The sequence below is a fragment of the Chiloscyllium plagiosum genome, chromosome 12 (genome assembly GCF_004010195.1).
Source record: "Chiloscyllium plagiosum isolate BGI_BamShark_2017 chromosome 12, ASM401019v2, whole genome shotgun sequence".
NCBI classification, from domain to species: domain Eukaryota; kingdom Metazoa; phylum Chordata; class Chondrichthyes; order Orectolobiformes; family Hemiscylliidae; genus Chiloscyllium; species Chiloscyllium plagiosum.
In genome coordinates, this window is record NC_057721.1 from 58,677,413 (window position 1) to 58,684,787 (window position 7,375).

The window sequence follows — 7,375 nt, forward strand, 5'->3', positions numbered from 1 at the left end:
GTGCAGGACATTGGTTCGGCCACTGTTGGAATATTGCGTGCAAATCTGGTCTCCTTCCTATCGGAAAGATGTTGTGAAACTTGGAAGTGTTCAGAAAAGATTTACAAGGATGCTGCCATGGTTGGAGGATTTGAGCTATAGGGAGAGGCTGAACTGGCTGGGGCTGTTTTCCCTGGAGTATCGGAGGCTGAGGTGTGACCTTATAGAGGTTTACAAAATTATGAGGGGCATGGATAGGGTAAATAGGCAAAGTCTTTTCCCTGGGATTGGGGAGTCCAGAACTAGAGGGCATAGGTTTAGGGTGAGAGGGAAAAGATATAAAAGAGACCTAAGTGGCAACTTTTTCACACAGAGGGTGGTATGTGTATGGAATGAGCTGCCAGAGGAAGTGATGGAGGCTGGTATAACTGCAACATTTAAGAGGCATTTGGATGGGTATACGAATAGGAAGGGTTTGGAGGGATATGGGCTGGGTGCTGGCAGGTGGGTTGGGATATCTAGTTGGCATGGACAGGTTGTACCGAAAGGTCTGTTTCCATGCTGTACATCTCTATGACTCTGTAAATCCCCATCCTGTCCACACCCGCCTACAGTTACGTATCCTTCCCACCCAGACTCAGAGAAATAAGGTGAGCATGTCTGGTGTTGTCATTCACATCCACGCCACTTGAAGCAAGGGTGCTACAGATGGTAAACAACCACACTCCGTCATTTTTTCATTTCAAGATGCACTTTACAGTCTTGCTCGCTTGAGATCCTGCTGCCTCCTCTCTCAATTGCGCTGGCCTCTTGTCCAGAGCCTGCAATCCCAAGCACCAAAGCTCAGTGCTGTGACTGCAGCCAGGGGCCATTTCACCCCCACTCCTCTTGCACCTCCATTACTCCTTTCTTCTTCCCTCTCCCCCTTCAGTTTCTGTAACTTTTACAGCTGGGACCGTATTGTATAAAAAATGTGCTCGTCTGAGGCACATTGGGAGAAAAAGATGCGTACTAATGGGCTTGCTGTAATGGGCCACCAATATGATTTCTATCCTCACCCTGTAGTCTGGTGAAATCAGCAGTTTCCACTTTGCTTGTGGCAGCATTCCAAACTAAAATCTGTATCTTGCCAATGGACTTCAAGAAACCAGAGCAGCTGACTGTATGTTGTCCCCATGCTGTAATATACAACACAGTAGGCAACAGTCACCCCATTGTGTTCAGAGGGAGTGAAATTGAGGTTGTATCCATTGATGGAGAAAACTCCAGACCATACCAGAAGAGCTGTTGGATCATCTAAAAAGCTTAGCAAAGACAAATCCTCCATAGATATTTACTTAGCAAAAAGTGCTTCACAATTCTTCAGTCTAGACAGGGGAAATCCTGGCAAGAATATATCACAAGATATACTAAACACACCATAACCTCCATTAAATTGTGCTTACTTTAATAATTAGCAGTCACAGCTCATAAAACTTCTCTTCCTGAGTGCAACTTTATCAAATTTCTAAATTATCCCTTTGGCAGCACATCCTGGAACAAATGCATTCAACGTAGCTTATTCAACCTCTCCCTTTAGCTCATATCCTCCAACCCTGGCAACATCCTCGTAAATCTTTTCTGGACTCTTTCAAGTTTCACAACATCTTTCCGATAGGAAGGAGACCAGAATTACACGCAACATTCCAACAGTGGCCTAATCAATGTCCTGTACAGCTGCAACATGACCTCCCAATCCCTGTACTCAGTACACTGACCAATAAAGGAAAGCATACCAAATGCCTTCTTCACTATCCTAGCTACCTGCGACTCCACTTTCAAGGAGCTATGAACCTGCACTCGAAGGTCTCTTTGTTCAGCAACACTCTCTAGGACCTTACCATTAAGTGTATAAGTCCTGCTAAGATTTGCTTTCCCAAAATGTAGCACCTCACATTTATCTAAATTAAACTCCTTATGCCACTTCTTTGCCTACTGGGGGAAGTGTGAATCCTATCGGATTCCTATTGGTGTGGTCATTGGTGGGTTCGCCAAAACAGTCAGGCTGAACCTGTGTTCCACCCTAGGAGGAACACGAGTGACTGTAACAAGGTCAGCCAGGTGGGCCTCATAGGATATAACGTTGTTCAGGGGCTGTTAACCAGGTCTAATCAGAGACCCCTGGCTGACAGATATAAACAGGAGTACAGCAGTGCCAGAGGTTCAGCTCTCTCTGAGAGCTGGCTTGGAGGAAGCTGGATCTGTAAATAAAGGGTGAATTGTGACGGGATACTGGCCTCTGTGGAGTTATTTCAGAACAGTTGCATAGAATTTGAAAGTATACAATGGATGAACATGGCTGCAAGTACATGAACAGTAAGTGACTCTCCTTGTGGGGGAGGAGTTACACCACACACCATTCAGAGGGTTTTTAAAGGGGAAGAACATAGGCACCGGAAATATTTTGTCATGAGACTTGTAGACTACATAGCCTCTTGCTATTCTGCACCACTGACCCTCTCTGAAGATGTTACCTTTTTATTTTAATAATTCACAGGTTGTGGGCATTACTGGCTAGCTCAATATTTGTTGTCCATCCCTAATTGCCCACATTGATGTGGGTTTGGAGTCACATGGAGCCCACACTGGGTAAGGATGGCAGGTTTTCTTCCCTAAAGGGCATTAGAGAACTAGATCGGTCTTTCCCAACAATCGGCAATGATTTCATGATCATCATTCGGGTCTTAATTTCAAATTATGCTTGGATTCAAATTCCATCATCTGCCATCTGGGATTCAAACCCAGTTCTGTGGAACGTTACCTGGATTAAGGACCTATTGATAATGTAGACATTGCCCCCCCCCCCCTTGGTACAGCTATTGCTGGATAACTCTTTGACAGCTACTCCTTTGTGCATAGAAGGATCCAAACATATGGGATTATCAGCTCCTTAAGCCATGTGTTCTCATTGTTCCCTTGATATTAGTGGATGTCAATGGTTTTGTGAGGAAACTTTCATCCATGAAGTTTCTTCAGTGACCATGAACTGCTGTTTGATGGTGTAACAATACATTGTGAGCTTCAGAAATGGGTGTGTGAGAATTACAGTCAGTAAAATACATGTTTGGAAAAGCAGGTTAGTTTTTGTCAGCCGTGTCACAAACAAGCAACATGTTTTCTTCTTTCTTTTTCTCTCTCACAACATCTAACTGCATTTTCTGATTCCACAGCAGGGGTGAAGTGTGGCCGCATAAAGTAGAGGCAACTGACCCTGGAGCTTTGATGGTCAACCCCGGGGGTATTTGTGTCTGGCATGCTGAGGGTCTTCTTGCAATTTGACCCTCATCATCTAGAACTTCCAAGGATCTAGGCTGGGAGGCAGGCAAGGAAGAGGTGGTGGTCTGAATCATCTATGCAGTGTCCTGAGTAAGGGGTAAGGTCCCAGGTATCAAGCAGCCCTACACCCATCCTGCCTCTCTCTTCTCCTGCGGAAGGGCGGAAATGAATGAGGGTGGCCCAGCTATCAATGCTGGTATATGTGGGGGAGTGTTAGTGAGACGTAGTGAAGGATTGAGGAGGCAGAGTTAGTACTGTGGAAGCTGAGGGGGCAGTGGACTGTGAATGAGGGAAGATGTTGCCAGCCACAGTGAGAGTAGTGGGGAATTAGCCTTGGTGAAAGTTGTGTGCAGTGACAAAGATTGAGTGAGTGTGAGGTGGCAGAGAGAAGAGTCTGGTACTTACTCTGACAGAGCAGTAAAGGTCAATGACCTTTTATAGCATTGCTGGCTGTTCCTCTACACTCTGGAGATGTGATTGACACAGGCAAAATACTCAATGCAACTTGGATTTAGCCAAAAAAACACATAAGATTCAGTCCTGTACGTTTCTGGAATTGAAAATATTTCATTCTGCTGCATTGTTAGTGATATTTTAAACTACATGCAATTCCTGACGCAAACCATCTGTGTCAGTATTAAGTCTGGCGAGGAATACACGACTGAATACATAGGATTCAATAACATTTTATTTATCATGATACCTAGGACATTGATGCTTCCCAACAAGTACTTCATTTTAAATATTGCTGAAAACATATATGGCTCAAACAATGCTGCATCAGCAACAGAAAGTATTCAGAAGCTTTTTAGATGTGTCAAAAGGATTATTGCTGAAATAACAATTTGAAATCTACATAAAAGTAATGATGTCCAGTTTGTTGCCTTTTAAGATTAACCCTCATGTCAGAGGTTGGTCACACACAAATTCTTTCAGAAACAGGAATAGTGAATTTTAGTAGAATACAGAGACATACACATGACAGGTGACATGTGTAAAGCATAAGATCGTACCAATAGGGAGCAGGACTTAACTGTACAGCGTGTTGAACCTTTTCTGCTATCTAATAATATTATGGTGAAACTGATTTTGGCTTTACACAGCCCGACTTGCTTCATATCACCCTTGTGTCCCCTGTAGCTGAAAAATCTATCTGGCCCTTGAATCTGTTCAATAACTCAGCTTCCACAGTTCACTGGAATAGAAAATTTCCAGAGATATATCTCAGAGAGAAAAAAAATCCTCACGTCCAACTTAATGGGAGAGTGTTTATCCTTAGTTCTAGATTCCCGATAAGGATAACCTCTACCCAGTGCTGTTTGTTTCCTTTGCTTTTGCTGCTGTTCAATAAAGTTTAACATTTTCAAATGTTTGAACGCTTTCCAACAAGCAATCCACCCACAATGAGCAATGGCAGGATGTTATGCTCTGTTGGGCAGTAGGGAAAGAGTAGGACTCCCTTATACTTGGTCAGCATGGATGGGTCTGTTTCTGGACTCTCTGAATCCATGACTCTATAACTGAATAACCAGTCAGAGTCAGGGCTCCCCATATGCTACGAGCAAAGCAAATAGAGCAAAGGGTCAAATGAGAAGACCTAGATTCTCAAAATCCTCTCCCTTTTGTAATTCAAGCAAATATCTTGATGATCAGTACCTGTCAGCTCTAATTGCAAGAGGTACTAAAGCAGCAATGCAATGACCTGCTCTTTGGACCTAATGTTTACTAACAGTGTAAACAAACCAAGGAATATTTACTCCCTTGTCAGTATATCCAGAAAATGTCAAATGTTAAATGCTTGCAATTTCATACAAAGACAATGAGAAGAGAAATTCTCTCAGTGTTCTCTTAGTGACGCCTGCAGCAGAGTAAAGGCTCACTATGTGGCTACACATAGAAGGGATAAGATCAGAGTGGTGCTGGAAAAGCACAGCAGGTCAGGCAGCATCCAAGGAGCAGGAAAATCGACATTTCAGGCAAAAGCCCTTCATTTCTGATGAAGGGTTTTGCCCAAAATATTTATTTTTCTGCTCCTCGGATGCTGCCTGACTTGCTGTGCTTTTCCAGCATCACTCTGATAAACTCTGGTTTCCAGCATTCGGTCCTCACTTTTGCCTACACATAGAAGGGAACTCTGCACAACGTTCTCTCACCTGCTTATTTACAGTAGGACTACGTTCTCATCCTAATTTGCCTAATTACTTTATACAGCAAATTACTTTGTGAGAGTTTTTTAAAATATTTATTTTAGAGTAGGGACTTTGAACAAGTGGCATGAGGGTTTGGTTGGGGTGCATGAGGGGGTTTAACAATTAACTTTTCAGCATTTCTAGAGTCTTTTTGTTGAAATTAGTATGAGAGAGGGAGTCCTCGGGGCCAGTAATTGGCAGTTGTTTGCATTTGGAAGGACTTTACGAGTGGACAAAACATTTGCTGGCTTTACATTTAGAAGTATCAGAAAGTGTTTGTGTTTTTGCTCATGGGAAAAACTCTGCTTAGAAAGATATGAGTGCACCTACACACAGATTCACTTACTTATATAATACTTCTACATTTAATCTTTAAATTTCATAAATAATACCAATAAATCACCATAAAGCCAACCTATGTACAAGCAGCAGCTGTATAACAAATGTGGAACAAACAAAATCCACTTACTTCTGCTCAATCTTTTCCAAACATGGGTAGCTTGCTCATTTAAACTCTATTCCATTTCCCATAATTGCAAGTGATCGAGCTGATAGATACCAGGTATTACTGACATTGCAGGGTGACTTTCACACATTGCACAATCCTTATCTGACAAAGTACACTTTCCTAAACTTCTTTTAATCATTTACGATTCCTTATCCAGTATGAAGCTGTTCTAAACCTTCAACTTGAGGTCCAACCGAGTCCCAGGTAGTCAGGAGCTTGAGTGATTCATTTAGCTATTCTGCCCCAAAGATTCAAAAGCTTTGTTTTCAGTCTGCAGAAGGTCTGGTTAAAATTCAGAGACAGACTGAGGCTCTGACCCAAATGAAAGCCCCGTTTCGTGGGTTAGGTTATATGTGGACCCACTGGGAGGTTTGAATGTAAGAGCACTTAAAATCCAAGAAGTGACCTTCTATTAACTACCCACCAACTCTGACCTTTCTAAAGTTCTAGATGGATGGCATTGAGCATCATTCTTGTTCTTTGACCTACTGAGACTCTTCAGTGAACAATGAATAGCCACCTAAGTGTCTTATCTCACAGCTGGCCTGCATTTTACACACGGTGTTGGTGAGGTAGGCTTGCTCCATGTGGGTGCTTATGGCAATGTCAGACAAGTAGGGGAAGGATCTTCCTTGTGGATCCCTGGTCCCATGGGTCAAAACCTTCTGTTTCCTTAATCCTCCCCAACCTCTTGAATGCTGCACTCCCACTGCCCTCATCTCCTCACTGAGCCCTCCGATCTGCCCTTACCTACACTCTTTGGCTGAGTAAGATGCCCTTCAGAGGCCACTAGAATCAAACTTTACAACAGTGTTTTATTAATGTAGCATTCATTTTGCCTACAGTGCCTGTCCAGGTAAAGTAAAGGTGGCCATGGTCACAGAGGACTATAGGGCTTCTCCCTTCAAAGAGAAAGATGACTGATGGTGGGTTCAATCTACCACGCCTAATATTGTCAACTTTCAGTGTTTCCCCAAGTAATTACCCGCTTCCAATGATACTCAAGAGAAATTTACAGGAAGTGATTTGTTTCCTTTATCTTTTTAAGTGAGTGTGAAGTTTGTTCTACATTTCTGATTGAGAACTTTGTGAATTTTAGTTCTGAATACATAATTTCAGTGAATAGTTTAGACTCAATGCTGTTCTCAATGAAAAGATAACCTGGGACTGTTACGATTCAAAGGTAATGGTATGATAATAATGTTATTGGCTGAGTAATACAGACCCACAGGCTAATGTTCTGGGGACCTGGAGCAAACCTGCAACAGCAGATGGTGAAATTCAAATTCAGTAAAGGAAACCTAACCTAATGTAACCACTGTTGATTGTGATAAAAACTCATATGGTTCACTAATATCCTTTAAGGAATGATATCTAGTGTCTT